We start from the raw sequence: 16,563 nt of genomic DNA, 5'->3' as shown, positions 1-16,563 counted from the left end.
TTTCCTGCAGGGCAGCGGCCCGGAGGCTTTGCGGCTCCCTGGCAACTGTCTACAATGTGCTAAGTGTACAGATGGATGCTCCTCGTGGGAGAGAGGCCGTGACTTCTGTGAAATGTTCAAAGGGCTCTGTGAATCAGAAGAAGTCAGGAGCCATAGCTGGTGCAGGGAAACCATTTGGGCAACGGATTTATGAGCTGAGCTGAGCCGAGAACGTGGGCTGTCACGCAGAGACCAGAGAGCCAGATGTGCCTCGGACACCCTGCTCTGTGCTCCTGGGCCTCATGAAGTCTGGGCCTTGCTTAGTGCAGTCAAGGTCTGCTGGCTGAGCTGACAGGTTTCTCATCCATCTGGGGGCAATTTAAAGGTTGCAGTGTCTGAAGTCTGGGGAACGAACTGGCTGACCTTTGAAGGTTTGTTTCTGTCTGAGGATTCTTTGAACTTGGATTTGGATTTCTGTTCAGCAACCATGCACTGTAGCCTTTAATTTTTCGAAGCGCACTTCAGGCTGTACAAATTATTAATCCGTGCCATTTTATACTTGATAACTGGCATTAAGACTGACCATTCTTTAGGCAAATGGGAAGGGCCTAAAATATTTGCTTGCAATCACAGGCTTTTAGAAATTTTCAGGATTTATGAGAAAATTCATCAGACTCAGGCTGTTCACATACCAAAATGGGATCAGGCTTGGAGGGAGAGTCAGCAACCCACTGACGGGACTGCCTCCTCCCTACTGCTCCCCCAGATCTACAACTCAGGGCACTTGGGGCAGCAGCTGGAGGGGGCATAAGCTGAGGGAGGCAGGCTGGCTGGCTCTGGAGAGCCATCTGTGTTTATTCTGGGATGCCAGCAAAAATGTTGGGGCCCTTTGCCAGGTGTGGAGCAAGGCACAGAGCTGGGAGCTGACTCGGTGGGAACCTTTTGAGCTGTGACCAGGCAGCATGTCTGTGCTAGTGCCCTCTTGCCAATGTGTGTGGGGAGGAGAAGGTGGGGCGGTGGGAGTGAAACCCGGGACAGGTGTGATGTCCTGCAAAGCAGGTGAACCGACAGCAAGTGCAGTCAGGGTAGATCGTGAGTAGCAAAGCCCTTTCCCTGCCACAAGCAAGCAGTGGCCCGGCCCTGAGCCCATGAAGATGAACAAGATATACACTAGGTGCTTAATCAGTGCTTGTTGGATGGATGGATGGATGAAAAACGGAGAAAATGGAGATGGGAAGGAAAGGAGTCAACAGGCCAGCGGAGAGGGGACACCCATGCACAGGAAAAATGTGACTCCCAGGGAAGGAGCCGCACGGGGAAAGATAAGCACCGAGTGATTGATGTAGAGGCAACCGGCATAATATTTTACAAACATTAAAGTGATGCATTTCAAGTCCCCTCTTAAATCACGTCCTGTTTGCTGCCCTCCCACCTCGGAATCATGAGGCTCATTGCTCAGGGCAGGAGAGAGAAGGCACTCGTACTCTATAGCAAGACCCAGGCTCTGGAGATTCAGAGGGGACAGAGAGAGGGAGAGAGAGGGAAGACTTGCTACACTGGTTTGACTCTTTCTGCGCTGTGCTGGCCCTGGCCCTCAGGACTCAGAACCCAGAGTTGCCCTGAGTGTAGAAGGAGGTACCTCTCCTCATCTCGTGACCCACGAAGCTCCCTGGCCACGAGGCTCTGTGGAAACAGGAAGGGGTATGGAACGTCCCCTCCTTGTCCCAGGGCATTGTGAGAATAGGGAGCTGGTGAGAAGGGTGTGCCTGTTGGCATGTAGGTGAGGGGGCTCTGGAAGGGGGCTAAAGCCTCCTCCTTTCTACCCCCCACCTCGGGGTGAGCACAACACCCTGGCACAGAGCCAGAGCCCGGTTTATCTGCCAAAGCCCCTTTGGCTCTCTAGTGGTGTGGAGAGGTCCAAAGGTTCCTGGCCACATGCTGGCTGGGCCATAAGGAGCTGTGTACCTCTGTGCCTGAAGATTGTGCTGGACTGCCAGACTGAGGCCCTAAGGAAATGTCCCTGGAACCTCCAAGGGTGCGTAGTGCCAGTGGGGCTGCTGGAGGCCAAGTTCTGGGGGAACATCAGACCCCAGACCACGAGGAGAACCTGGGCTGACCTCAGCCAAGAGAACCTGAGACAGGGCAATTGGGAGTCTGCATGGGGGACCGAAGGTGGCCTAGGACAGCGGTATGTTTCTGTCCACAGTCAGAAGTCAGCTTGGGGTTCAGAAGCAGCTAAGGATGCCGGCTGGGGACTGGAGGCCGGAGGCATTTTTCTTAGAGCATTACTTTATGTGGACTGTTAGAATGGCCCGCTCAGACTAAGCTTTACGACACATTGAACATTCAGTTCTATTTCCTGCCCAACGGCGGTGGGTGGGGCTTGCGAACAAGCTGGGTATGTTACCAAAGGAACCTACAGCTTCTCTGTATGTTGGAATGCTAGTCAAATTACAAGGGAAAGACGAACTGGGCACTCAGGCATCATCCCCTGGAGGAAGCAGGGCCGCCCTGGGCTTCAGGGCTCCTCTTCTCCAGGTGTGGTTCCCCTACCATCGGCATCACATCTGGGGTGCAAATGAGAGAAACGCAGATTCCTGCCCCTCCACCCCAGGCTGACAAGACTCTCTGTTGGCAGGTGGGCATTCTGGTTTTAGCAAGCACCCCTGGGTGTCCGTGGTACCCTGAGGCCTGACAACTGCTGCCTTAAAAGATGGGGGGACTGTCTGGGTGGATGGAAAGGGAGAGTCTGGAGGGGGGGGATGGGGAGGTGAGGTATTCTGGTTGGCTGGGTTCTCATTTGGAATGTAAGACCTATGTGCAATGTAGGATCCTCCACGTGGCCCCAAAGTCATAGTTTTTTTTTTAAGTTTATTTATTTGTTTTGAGAGAGACAGAGACGGCACAAGGGAGGGACAGAGAGACAGGGAGAGAGAGAATCCCAAGTGGGCCTCATGTTGACAGGCAGAGCTCGACGTGGGGCTCGAACCCACAAAACCGTGAGATCATGATCTGAGCCGAAACCAAGAGTCGGACGCTTAACTGACTGAGCCACCCAGGTGCCCCCAAAAAGTCATAGACGTCAAACAGTTTAGCACAGGGCTAAAACCAAACAAACAAAAAGCAAAACCCCAAGTGGGACAGCTGCTGGGATGATTGGTTCCGGCATCCTTCCGGAGTGATTTCGCTGATCACTTGTGTGTGTGAAGATGTGCACTTTGTGTAGGAAAGGCTCATGCAAAATTAGAATGCGTGAGTACTGACAGAACCATCATAATTCTGCTCCTGTCAGCTACACAAATATTAACCAAACAGCAAATATTTGGATCACTTAAAGTTTAATTAAATGAATGTTTTATTGGATTTAATTCATGTCAATATTCCCTGACTGGTTTAAAAATTCTGAAAAGATTTATTGCAACCGAAGCTCTCCTTCTGCCCTTACTCCCAATTATTTACCGTTCAACACACCCTCCCCGGGCAGGCCCCACGCCCCTGCTAAGCAACCTCCCATGGTCGTTTCCCAGGGGGAAAAATGAGGCATCAATCACGGGCTGGGGCTCGAGTGAGCAGAGCAGATTCTGGACTGTGGCTCTGGACATCTGGCCTTCAGGCCTGGTTCTGCTGGTGACATGCCAAGTAGCCTTGGGCAGGTCCCTTCCTGTCAGTCAGACTCGGATCAGACATCACTAAAATGAGGGCTGGGGCTGGGAGGGTTCTGTGGACCCATCTTGCTTTGAGGTCTGGGGCGCTGAGTACATTGTTCTAAGTGGACGTCCCCCTTCTGTTCTGCCAGGCGCTGTCCGGCTGTGTCTTCCTTGCCCCCCAGGGCCATCTGCCTCTGCTCTTGGCCTATGTGCCCGCAGGGGTACAAGTGACACGAACAGTTGCCAAGCCCAAAGCGGCTTCCCTCAGGATGCCGCCTGAATCCTTGCCTTCCTCTCCACCCCAGGTGCCAACAGCCTCCTGTGTGCTCACCCCTCCAGATCTTCCCTGTTCTCATGAGCACAAGGTAAGTCATAGCGCTGCTCAAAAGCCACCCACAGCCTCCACCACCACAGAAGTCAGAACAGTCCCTGACCCGCCCCCCCTCCCCCATTCTCCTCCTACGTTACCTATCATGGTGCCCACTGGTGCCTAGCCCATTTGTTTATTCTGAGACCCTTGCTCTCTTGGCCCCTAGAGATGACCTTATGGGATGTTTCTGGGATCTTGAGGTTTTATTTATATATTTATTTAGTGTCTATTTATTACTTTTGAGAGAGAGAGAAAGGGTGTGAGTGGGGGTGGAGCATAGAGAGGGAGACACAGAATCCGAAGCAGGCTCCAGGCTCTGAGCTGTCAGCACAGAGCCCGATGTGGGGCTTGAACTAATGAACTGTGAGATCATGACCTGAGCCGAAGTCGGATGCTTAACCGACTGAGACACCCAGGTGCCACTTGAAGTTTAATATAAATGGACATTTAGGTATTTGTTGAAGATTGGAAGACACCATCCTGCTGAAATTTATCAGAAAAAAAGAAAGGAGGGTGGTCTTGGTTCTCATAACTGGGAAATCTAAGGCTGATGGAGGAGGCAGTAGACATCTGGGGTTCCCAACAAGGCACTCTCCACTTGGCTGCAAGATGCCCAGTGGTGGCCCCACACTCACAGTGTCCCTGTGCATGGGATCCTGGAGAAAGGGACCCAATATTTCCTGAGAGGCCTGGAAACAGGCATCTGAGAGAACTGTGATCGTCAGACTTGCCTCCTGGGTTCTTGTACGAAGTGATCCCCGGGGCCAGGTGGGTGGAGTACCATGCAGTCACAGGACTGACCGACATGCGGGGCCTGCACCCTGTGGCCACCGCAGGACCGGTTGCTGGGTGTGCTGAGGTGGGAACACATGTCCCGACAGAAAGGACATGTGTGTGTTGGGCAGATCGATATCCTATGACCGCTAGAGAGATGCAGAGAGGGCCTCGTCTTGCCTCTGCCCCTTCCCGCCCCCCCCCCCCCCCCAGTCTCGTCATGGTGCACGGTGACGACATTGTGGAGACAGAATCAGCAGAATTCTGCTGCAGCCTGTCTGTGACCCTGCCCTTCTCTGGGAGAGCTATGGGGGGACAGGTTGGTAGTGGTGCCATGGCCCAGCACAGGGGACTCCATGGTCCTCTTGAGCCTCACATTGCGATGGGGATGAGAGGAGGACCAGGCAGCCTGCAATTTGTGGAGCTGGCTCTCGTCTGCGTTCAGTGACCACACACCTACCACTCCTGCCCGGGCACACGCGTACAGGAGGGGACCCAGCTACGCTCAGACCTGCACTCTGCTCTGTGGAGCCAAGAGTTACTCGAGAGGGAAGTGAAGGAGCCCTCCGGGGCAGCGGCCCACACGGGGGCCGCCCAGGGATCTTTCCGGCTGCTGGCTGTGGCTCTGCCGCTCCCACACGCCTCACCACCTGCGGTCCCAAGGGCTACTCTTAGGGAAGCTTGCCAAGATTTCTGGGGGCCCAGGCAACAAGATCTGCCCCGTGCCCAGAGTGCGTGGAGGCAGTGAAGGAGGGCTGGGCTGCGGGTCCGAGGGGCCCAGGGGGAGCTCGTCTGGCACAGCTGGGGAAAGGCACCCACAGAGAGATGATGTCCCTGCTGTAAGAACTGGCACCCAACAGGCGCCTGAGTGGCTCAGGCGGTTGAGCGTCTGACCCTTGATTTTGGCTCAGGTCACAATCCCAGGGTCATGAGATTGAGCCCTGTGTTAGGCTCTGCGCAGGGCATAGAGGCTGCTTCGGATTCTCTCTCTCTGCCCCTCCCCCACTTGCGCGGGTGCACGTGTGCACTCTCTCTCTCAAAATAAATAAACAGACATAAAAAAAAAGAGCTGGCCCTGGAGGGCTGGCTGGTAGGGAATCACAGGAGGGGAAGGCAGTGGGGGGTTCCTCACACCCTGGGACATCTACCTCCCTATGGGCCAGGCCTTCTGCTATCCGTGGCTTCCCCTTGTTTTCCCATGGATGAGGTGGTACAGGTTGCGTTGAAATCACCGTCGACACCATCATGGCTTGCTTAGCACAGGACAGACCTTCCCGGTGTACTAACTAGGCGCGTGTCTGGCAGTGTGAACCCAGGGCTGTTTGGTGCCCTGGTGCCTAGCACGGTGCCTGGCACACAGTAGGTGGGCTCGAGGCCAAGTCCGGCTGACAGCAGTCTTCTGGGGAAACACCTGCCTGGCTCTCTAGGTCCTTCCAACCAGAGCAGTAAAACACCTGGCTGCCCAGACACAAGGCGCTGTGGACACCAGCCCTCAGCCTCCTCCCTGCACACAGGCTCTCCCTGTTCCTTGGAGCCTGGAGAGAAGAGAAGGCCGAAGGGGATTAATGGGCCCACCATAAGCAAGGCTAACACCCTTCCCGAAGGCAGGCGGCCATAAAATTTCAGTCTCTGGAGAATTGGGTTTTAGTTCCTATTACAGCTTTTCCTTAATCTCAGGCGCTATTTCTCACACTGACTTGAACTCGATGAGACACTCATAAAACCATCAGCACCCTCTCAAGCAGGATTCTGGTGCTTCACAGCAACAGAAATTAAATTTCTCGAATTATTGTCAAGTCCGCGTTCGTTTTCTTATGTTAGAAATGCACTAATGGAACACATTCCTACCTGGACTTTTGCCATTTTTCAAATGATGCTCTTGGTGGAAAGCCTCTGTCAAAAGCTCAATCAACCTGCCTGCATGTCGAAATACCCTCGAAAGGCCAACCCAGGCTCAGGAGCCTACTTGGGAATCAGGATAACCTGGGAGACTCCCGGCCGGACGCTTAGACACATCTCTGTAGCTGCAGCTTCTTCTCACCCTGTTCTCCTCGTAAATTAATGTGCTTCTGGTAAGAGCCCCTCAGGTGACCTGGGAGCCACCACAGTAGGTGTGGCACCTGTTTGGCAAACTCTGTTGACCTGGTCTCATTCCTGAGACCAGAGTCACACCGTGAAGTGGGGGGGTGGAACAGAAACAAAGGGAGAGGGTGCATACCTCCTGACCGCGTAGGGGACAGGCAACATCTCAGCACCTCCTGGACCGGATAGCTTCACCAGGCGTGTACAGGGTAGGGCTGTTTTGGCTTGCCCTGTGGGAAGGTGCTCTGGGGTGCTGTGTCCTCCTCTGTTTCCCTCCACCAGAGCCTGCCGCTCGGAGCTCTCTGCCTGAATCTGTTGAAACTGTGCGGTGGGGGGGGGGGGGGGGGGGGGGGGGGCTGGGAGCTGGTTGCTTATTTAGGGCCTTTCATTCTGACATGCACATTTTGAGCACTGGAGCATGTCTGGCCTGCACAGGTGGCTCTGGACTGGCCAGACCTGCATGCGTCCAAAATATCCTGTTTCTTCAGGCATAATCTGATTCAATTTTTCTGTCATTGTCATATTCCCTCCTGCTTGCTTAATTTTGGGGATGGCAATAAACTTGTTAATTACCGGCAGATCTGTGGGTAATTTACTTTTTCAATTGACTTACATTGCTTGGTGTTGCTGCAACCACTGTTTACAGTTTAGTTATTAACTCTGCTCTTGGGTGTAAACAAACACCTTGGTAAGCTGCAGACAAAGATCATACCTCTATTATCTCTTTTGGATCCTCAGAGTGCCTAATATAATCCCTGGCACAAAGAAGGGACTTGATAAGTAGTTTTACGCAAGTGAACCATTCGGGTGGTGCTCAGCCAATAATTGTTTATTGAGCACCTACTATGTGCCAGGATATAGTGGGAACATACCGGCAAGCAGAATAGGCTCAGTGCCCGCTAACCTGGAGCTTGTGGCGTAGCAGGGAGGACAAGTGTTAGGAGTGGGGTGGGGAGAGAAGGTACCTGAAGCCTGCCCACAGACACCCATGGAGAGACCTTGGCTCCTGCACAGCGTGACTGCCCTCTCTTGGTAGAGCCCTTTCTGTGTGCCCAGTGCAGGAGACAGACCCATGACTCACTCCCAAGGAGCCCCTGTGTGATGTGACCTTCTCCTTTTTTTTCTTTTTAATTAATGTTTATTTATTTTTGAGAGAGAGGGAGACAGAGTAGAGTGGGGGAGGGGCAGAGAGAGAGGGAGACACAGAATCTCAAGCAGGCCCCAGGCTCTGAGCTGTCAGCACAGAGCCCGACACGGGGCTCGAACTCACGAACTATGAGATCATGACCTGAGCCGAAGTCGGACGCTCAACCAACTGAGCCACCCAGGCACCCCAAAATGTTTATTTATTTTTGAAGGAGAGAGAGACAGAGCATGAGTGGGGGTGGGGCAGAGAGAGAGGGAGACACAGAATGTGAAGCAGGCTCTAGGCTCCGGGCTGTCAGCACAGAACTGGACACGAGGCTTGCACTCATGAGCTATGAGCTCATGTGAAGTTGGACACTTAACTGACTGAGCCACCCAGGCACCCCATGGTTCTGACCAGGGGGATGTGAACATGCTTCATCAAGCAACCCCCCAAATCACTGTGATGGCTAACTGTATCACATGAGTGGGCCATGGGAAACCCAGAGAGTTGGTTAAACATTCTGGGTGTGTCTGTGAGAATGTTTCTGGTTGAAATTAGCATTTGAATCAGTTGACTGACTAAAGCAGACTGCCCTTCCTAAGGTCCATGGGCCTCATCCAATCAAATGAAGACCTAAGTAGAACAAAAAGACTGAGTATTCTTATATTCATTTACTATTACTAGTATTAGTGCTTAGTGTTTTGAGTTCCTTCTCCCTGACTGCCTTCAAGATGGGACATGGGTCTTTTCCTGCCTTTGGACTTGAACTGAAGTATCGTCTTTTCCTGGGTCTCGAGCCTTGTGGCTTTTAGACTGGGCCTTAACGCACCGGCTCTCCTGGGTGTCCAGTTCACCAATTGCAGACGCTGGGATGTTAGCCTCCACAATCTTGTGAGCCAATTCTTTATAATACTGTCTTTCTCCATGCATCCATGCATCCATCCATGCATCCTGTTGGTTTCTGGTTCTCTGGAGCGCTCTGATTCATGCAGTCATTACCCACACTCTCTTCTCTTCTCTCACGGAGATCATGCGGTCGTGCATTTTGTGAAAGCAAATAACACAGCCTCTTTGTTGCTGCCTGAGCCCACCAGATCTGATGAGCATGAGAAATCGGTCTTCACTCCATCATGCTACTAAGATGTTGGGTCTCTACAGCATTTGGTGTTGAGGACCTAATACACCCCTTCAGAAGACAAAGAAATGTAAGTTAATGTATTTCCACAGAAGAAATTGTCATGAGATGTGGAAGGGGCCTTGGAGAGGTTGTCATTCAGGTCAGGAACCCTCAAAATCCTCTGACAGGAGGAGATCTGACTCGTGTTCCAATCCTCAAAACAGCTTCTGTCCAGAGACCTTATTCTCTCCTCCCACAGCTGTTTCTACTGCTTTCACTATTAGTGTCCAAGGGAGAGGGGTTTCGCGGTAGGCTGGGAGAGAATGCGTAAATAAATGACACAGGATAATATGTGCTGTGCCTGGGAAGGAAGGATGCCAAGAGAGAGAAGAGGAAGGAGGCCTAATAAGATGTGAGTGGGAGTGGTGGGAGAAGTCTGGGTGGGAGCCATTTCAGTGGATATCCCTGAGAGGAGAAACCAGAGAGACCAAGAATAGGAGAAAGGGCAGCGTAGTCGGAGACACAGCTCATGCAAAGGCCCTGAGGTAGGACGGGGCTTACAGTGCTCTGGGAACTGAAGAAGGCCAGTGTGTCTGAAGCACAGGGAACAATGTGGGGGTGTGTGGCACCCCTGTAGTGAGAGAGGCGCTGCGCAGCCAGGCAGAACAGGCAGGGCCACGGTTTCTTAGCAGGAGACCTGAGGATTTTCATTTAAGGCAATGGAAGGTAATTCGAGGATTTTGAGTCAGGGAGGGATGTGATCTGCTTTGCATACTAGAAGGGTCACTCCAGGCCAATGGGCCGCTGAGAGGGAGGAAAGGATGCAGAGACCCCATTTAGGAAGTTGGGGCTGTAGTTGAGGGAGAGGCAGGTGGTGAGTGTGGGGAAGGAGGGTAGAGGAAGGGACGGGGCTCAGACACCATTCACATGAAGAGCCCTGCGAAAGGGGTGTCACCATTCAGATGAAGAACCCTGCGAGAAAGGGGTGTCGGGACTGACTCCCTCCTGTGCTCCTCGCTTGACCTCTTGCATAATACAATGATATTTCCTGAGGTGGGGTGGGCTAGAGCCTTGATGTGCTGTTTCTGTCTTGACTGATAACCCTCTAACCCTTCCTCAGGCATTTGCTCTGAAATGTAGATTATGATCATATCCTTGGCCCCTTCAGTGAAAAAGGCTTGAAGGGGATTTCTTAACAATTGCATTCCTGTTACTAAAAAGCCTCAGGAAGAGGGCCAGACAGGAGTCTCCATTGTCCAGGCTGCTCTCCCTACGGCCCTGAGGGCCGAGGAGTGTTCAGCAGGCAGTCCAAGCGGCTGAAGCCAGACAGAAGTGGGGGGGTGCCCAACCCTGATGTGTGCCTTACCCACCTCCACCCTGCGGTGTGGGCCACGGCCTCTGAGCATAAACCCGGCTTCACACGTGCAACAGGGAGAAGCCATCAGGTCTTGTGAGAGCGTAAATAAGTATACTGCGTTTTCTGTTTAATTATCCAGTCTCCGGAGAACGCTAAGTCATGGCTGCGTTGGGTAAACAGGCACGAGCAAGCCATTTTGGAGAACAGCTTACATCAGTGTATTTGTTTTGTTTCAATTCCAATCTTCCTGAGTGTGCCACAGCTCTGATGAATTCCTGATGGGGGGGGGGGGGGGCGGTCCCTGAGCCTGGCCGAGGGCTCTGCCGCTCCCAGCACCCATGGAGCTCATGGCAGCTTCTGCCTTTAAAGGAAATATGACTCGGGGCACCTGGGTGGCTCAGTCGGTTAAGCGTTTGACTTCGGCTCAGGTCAGGATCTCGTGGTTCATGGGTTTGAGCCCTGCGTCAGGTTCTGTGCTGACAGCTCAGAGCCTGGTACCTGCTTCCGATTCTTTGTCTCCCTCTCTCTCTGCCCCTTTCCCACTCATGCATGCTCTCTCTCTCAAAAATAAATAAAAACATTAACAAAAATTTTTTTAAAGGAAACATGGCTCACAGCCTCTGTTCCTGACCAGCAGGCCTCCTGAGGACATTGGCCCACCACTTCCTGGTCCAGGGTGAACTATAGGCAGACTCTGTCCTCCCCCTGGGTAACCCCCTTTGTTCTAGTTTTAAGGCCCATCTGAGAAGCACAAGCCATAGTTTTGGTCACTGAGTATTAACATGGCAGAGAGCTCAGTGAATCCAACTGTTGGAAGGAAAGGAGGTCAGTGGGGTGGGGGCGTGTTGGCCCCTAGCAGCCTGGTTTGGGCCTTGGCACAGGGGGTGCAGGGCTGGAATTTGGAGGAGCCCTGCCCCTCACTGGATGGTGATGCTACGGGCACAGGCAGGGAAAGGGAAGCACAGAGAAAGGAGGCCTCAGGGGGCAGTGGTACGAGGTGAGGCTGAAGGTCAGGAGGCAGGCTGGCAGGACCTCATGGCGATGGTGGGGACTTTGGGTTTTATTGCATGAGAAGCCCTTGGAGCATCTTAAGCAGGAGAGTCAACTGGTCTGATTTATGCTTTCTTTTTTTTTTTTTAAGTTTATTTTGAAAGAGAGAGAGAGAGAGAGTGAGAAAATGATGGAGGGAGGGGCAGAGAGAGAGGGAGACAGAGGATCTGAAGCAGGCTCTGTGCCCTCAGCACAGAGCCCCATGTGGGGCTCAAACTCACCAACTGTGAGATAGTGACCTGAGCCAAAGTCAAAGCTCAACGGACTGAGCCACCCAGGGCCCTGATGTATGCTTTTAAAGACAATCTGTGCATAGGCTGAGACATCTTCAACTACGTTAACTCTGAGTGGAAACGGGACTGACTGATAAGGAAAGGCTGTCATCTCCCTAAGGGGGAGGCCCTGGGTAGGTTCATTCGTGTGTCCAGGATGTCATCAGGCCCTCGGGCTCTCTTTCTTCTGCCCCTCAGCCCACAGTGTGCGGCCATACTGGACAGTTCTGGGCATCGCAGGCAGGCACTACATCATACGGTGGGAGGAGGGCCTCTTTCTGGTGTGTGAGCCATAAGGACAAGGAAGGCCCCGTGTGGACTTCTCCTCAGGTTTCATTAGCCAGATTTGAGTCTCGCGCTCACCCCTAGAGCACATGCTGGCAAGAAACTGCTGTGACTGGCTGGGGAGGCCTGGTGCTGGGGGAGGAGGTGGGCCAGGTGGGACTCAGGAAGGGGTGGAGGGCGGACAGAACAGGCAGCAGAGGAAGCAGGGAGATCTGTTAGGGGCCTGTGGTCTGGGGGTTGGTAGCTTGGGTCACAGCAGTGGCCGCAGAGGTGCTGAGAGACAGACGGATTTGGGACACATGTTGGGGGGCAGGGCCAACGGATCTGCCAACTGACTGCATGGAGGGATCGAGGATGATTATTACTGGGGTTTTGGCCTGAAAAACTGGGCGGCTGTTGGTTCCATTTGCTGAAAGGCTGAGGGAGAAAGAGCAGACCTTTTAGGTACAACCCAGGTTCTGTTTTATGGCAGTTGGTAGATGGAGGGGTGGGCAGTTGGCTGCATGAGTCTGGGGCTCGGAAGAGTGGTCCAGCCCAGGGATAAGATGTTGGGATCCATCGATGTCTAAGTGATATTTAAAACCACGGGACCAAGAGAGATCACAGGGGACTAATGGGAGAGGGGAGGGGCCTGAAGGCCTGGGACCCACCAAGGTTTCATGGAGGAGGATGAGCAGAGTCACACAGACCCTGAGCAGGAACCTGTGGGTTCCCTGTGTCTGGTGCTGTCAGGAGCTCTGGTCAGACCAGGACTCAGGTTTGATCACGGGCTGTGGTGACAGGGAGGGCCTTTGGGACCTGGACATTTGGAATCACTAACATTTCATTGGAGCACTAGGTAATAAAGTCATCTCTGGAATGGACTGGGAGTGAACAGGAGTTCTTTACAAGAGTTCTGTCAAGAAGTGGGGCAGAGAAATGGAAAGAATTTTTTTTTCCCCAGGTGTCATGTTTGTGAGCCCAGGGGAAGATACAAATGGAGAGGGAGAAATGCATGATGCAGAAGAGAGGAGGGGCGCTTTTAGAAGAAAAGCCTCTGGGTGAGTGAGAGCAGGGAGCCCCCAGAGAGTAAGTGGGGGGCCTGGCTTCTGAAAAGGCAGAGGCTTTGTGCTTCTGAACAGAAGGGGGCTGCAGAAGGAGATGAAAGGAAGTGCTCTTCATGGCAGAAGGACAAGAGAAAGCCCATTTGGCACAGGTTTGCAGTTCTCAACCTAAGGTGATTTTGCAAACCCCGCCCTGGGACATTTGGTAATGTCTGGAGATAATTTTGGTTGTTAGGACTGAGGGAGGTGGTGTTTCCCTGCTGGCGTCTAGTGTGGTTACTAGCTAGGGATGCTACTAAATAAACATCCTACAATGCACAGAATAGTCCCCACAATAAAGAATTATCCGGCCCCATATGTCAAAAGTGGCCCCACATGTCAAAAGTTACGTTAGCAATAACAACGGGATTGGTACAGCCCTCAAATATTTTATCTATTGACAATGTGTGTCTTCCCACTGGCCCGTCCTAGGCAGGGCCTGTAGGCACGTGAGGATACAGCCTTGTCTGAATCTGCACCTGAGTGGTTATACCACGGGATTACAGGAAGCCCTTCTTCCCTTGCCCTGGCCCGACAAGGCCAAACCTTACACAGGGCCTCGGCCATCATGCTCTCCTGCCAACGGCAGCCTTGGTGGACCTGCCTGCTGCGCCCGGTGGTGGTGGTGGGGTCTTGATGCAGGCAGGTGAGGGGGGAGGGGAAAACCTCAAAAGAGTGGCTGTTATGATCATTGTAGTTGTGACACAGAAACCAACTCATTTGCCTTTGCTGGAACCTTCCTTGTGTCAGGCAAGATGCATGGCACCAAAATATCTGGATGTGAGAAATCTCTTTTCCTTGCATAGGATATTTATCTCTCTCTTTGTCTTGGGTAGGTTCTTTAAATTATCTTTCAGAGAGAACCCTATAATATATGCTTTGTCCAAGGACAGATCTCGGTAAGAAAAATGCTTCTGGTTTCCCCTCCAAAGACTCCTCTGCCATCTGTCAGTTTGGAAATCTCCACATCTTGACCCACGGCAAATTGCTTCTCGCCGCGCCCGACATCGCGCCTGCCTTGCCAGGCACACGCGGAGGCTGCAGGCTGGCTGAGTGAACGGTCCATTTTAGGGATGAATGAGCCAAAATCTCATCCACCTCTCCTCATCTTTACAGTTACAGCCAAACTGCTCCCGGAGCCCCTCTGCGTCCCCTGCTTTCTCTTTGTCTCCTTTGGGACTGCTTCCACGTAGGACCTCATTGTTGGTGGAAACAGCAGCCTCTTCCCGGGAAAGGTCTCCACGTGCAGGCCCCCTTCCCTCCCACCTGCCTGGCATTTAAGCCCCACTGGCACCTGACTTCCAGCCTTCTCTTCCAGAGCCCACACTTAGCTTGAGCCCAAAGGAACTCCTTGCCGTGCTCCACCAGCGTCCTGGCTTTCTCATGCTTGCCGGCCCGCCGTGTTGGCACCACCTCATGGGGGAGCTCAGCCTTATGCAAATACATCTCTGGCGCCTGAGGGTGAAATGGGTGTGGCCGTTGCCCGGGACCCAGAGGAGGTCCCTGAGAGCCTTGGAGGCAGAGCTGCCTCAGCACACAAACCCTCGAAAATGGAGAGGTTCCAACAAGGAATCACAAGGATAGCAAAGAAACGAAAGGTTTACATATTACCTTCTGCAACTTAAGGAAAAGCATAGTTCGCTGGGCTGAAATCGGAGAACTGGCCTGCAGTCCCCACGTAGGGGAGCCGTCCCCTGGCAGAAGATGCCTGGAGGGTAAACCACCCAGCATTTCTGCAGGGTGGGCAGCCCTGGGTCTCAGGCCCCTGGCAGAGCTGTCCTCGTGTAAAGGACGGACAGGGAAACCGAGGCCCAGAGACTTAACGGTGGCAGGAATGACACCCCGTAGTTCAGCACACTGCTTTTTACTTCCTGGTGCCCCGTTTTAGTGCACTGGGGTTAGAGAGAGAGAGGGGAGCAGTTATAAATACAGGAAGAAAATCTAGCAGCTAACAGGTCAGAGAAAGGTAATTTAAGAGTTAAACGTGGGGCCCAAGGGTGGCTCATTTGGTTAAGCATCTGACTTCGGCTCAGGTCATGATGTTACTCATGGTTCGTGAGTTCGAGCCCGGCTTCAGGCTCTGTGCTGATAGCTCAGAGCCTGGGGCCTGCTTTGGTTCCTCTGTGTCCTCTCTCTCTCTGCTGCCTCCCCTCTAGAGCTCTATCTCTCTCTCTCAAAAATAAATAAACATTAAGAGTTAGTGTCTCTGCACCCTTCTGCAGAGCCCTTCAGCCAGGCTGGGGGAGGTGGGCAAGAGAAGCCTCTGGGATTCGGTCCTGGCACCAGTGTTCCTAGCAGTGGTAGGGACCCCTTGATGTCCGTCTCATGTGTGTTCTGACTGTGGCTACAGCTCCGAATGACTTTACACTTACAACTGAACAGTTTCATGCAGGCTGCAGCTGCTGCAGTGGTCCCTGCACCCCTGGCTCAGGGGTGGGGGGACACTACAATGGAAGCCAGCATGCTGACACTTGGCTCCCATGTCAGGAGGCCTGCAAGCCCAGTGTGGAGACGTGTTTGGGTTGTCCCTGGGATGCAGCCCACGTCAGGAACCTGCAGCCAAAACTGTGCAAGGCCGGGCAAGGTTTCTTTTTTGTGCATTGCGAAAACAGGCTCAGGTTCAGGTTCAAAGGTGGAAGCCTTTGGGATAAAATAATCATCTGGGTTCTAGGGAGTCGAGACTGTGTCTCTTATGCCAAACAGATGAACAAACCATGCAGATACCCCAGGACCAGCACTGCCCCGTCGCCACTTCTCCATCTCCAGACACCCCAGTTTCACCCCCCAGGTGTCTTGCTTTATGCTGACATCGGCTGCCTGAAGCACCCCTGTGAGGCAGCCCTTCCTGCCCACTATAACCCCATCTGTAGCAAGATGACCCTGCACAGCCTCACCTCCCACCTCCCCTTCAGCCCATGAGGAAGGGGAGGGTTTGGAGAAACTGATTCATGCCAAGCAGCTGACAGCAGGTCCTGGTCCCAGCTGTTTCTGGTTGCACCCCTGCTGGTGTGCACCAGAGCCCTCATCTGCAGGGGTCTCGGGAAGGCCGGAGGTGGGGATGTGACCCTGACACCAGGAGGCCTCCATCTGCCCTCAGGCCCACGGACGCCGCACACCACGGTTTCCCTGCAGACCACAGGGACAGCACAGCAGTCCCTGAGAAGCACTGGGAGTCATCGGTGGCCACGAGTTCCTTTTGGTAAGCCCACGGTGCTTCAGGAGAGTAGAATTTCTGCCTCAGAACCCAGCTAAGTGCTCAGCTACACCGATATGGTGTGGCTGGAAAGCAAACCTGAATATGGAAATCCATCCACCTCTTCTTACGGTGGCTCACACTAGCCCGCAGCCTCAGTGCCTGTGGGGAGCCAGACCCCGTGCAGCCCCAGGTTGTGGCCTGACCCCTGGCTCTTCCCGGCTGG

The 16,563-nt window shown here is 53.2% G+C and overlaps 1 protein-coding gene across 5 annotated transcripts in view; it reads right to left on the bottom strand.

The window, feature by feature from the left end:
* FSTL4 (follistatin like 4) overlaps positions 1-16,563 on the bottom strand; it is a 458,716-nt gene that overhangs the window by 60,870 nt on the left and 381,283 nt on the right. The gene's annotated exons all lie outside the window — the stretch shown is intronic.

The sequence above is a fragment of the Puma concolor genome, chromosome A1 (genome assembly GCF_028749965.1).
Source record: "Puma concolor isolate L17-30 chromosome A1, mPumCon1.1.hap2, whole genome shotgun sequence".
Classification (NCBI taxonomy): domain Eukaryota; kingdom Metazoa; phylum Chordata; class Mammalia; order Carnivora; family Felidae; genus Puma; species Puma concolor.
The sequence above is the reverse complement of the archived record's forward strand: the minus strand, read 5'-3'. Positions and strand labels throughout refer to the sequence as shown.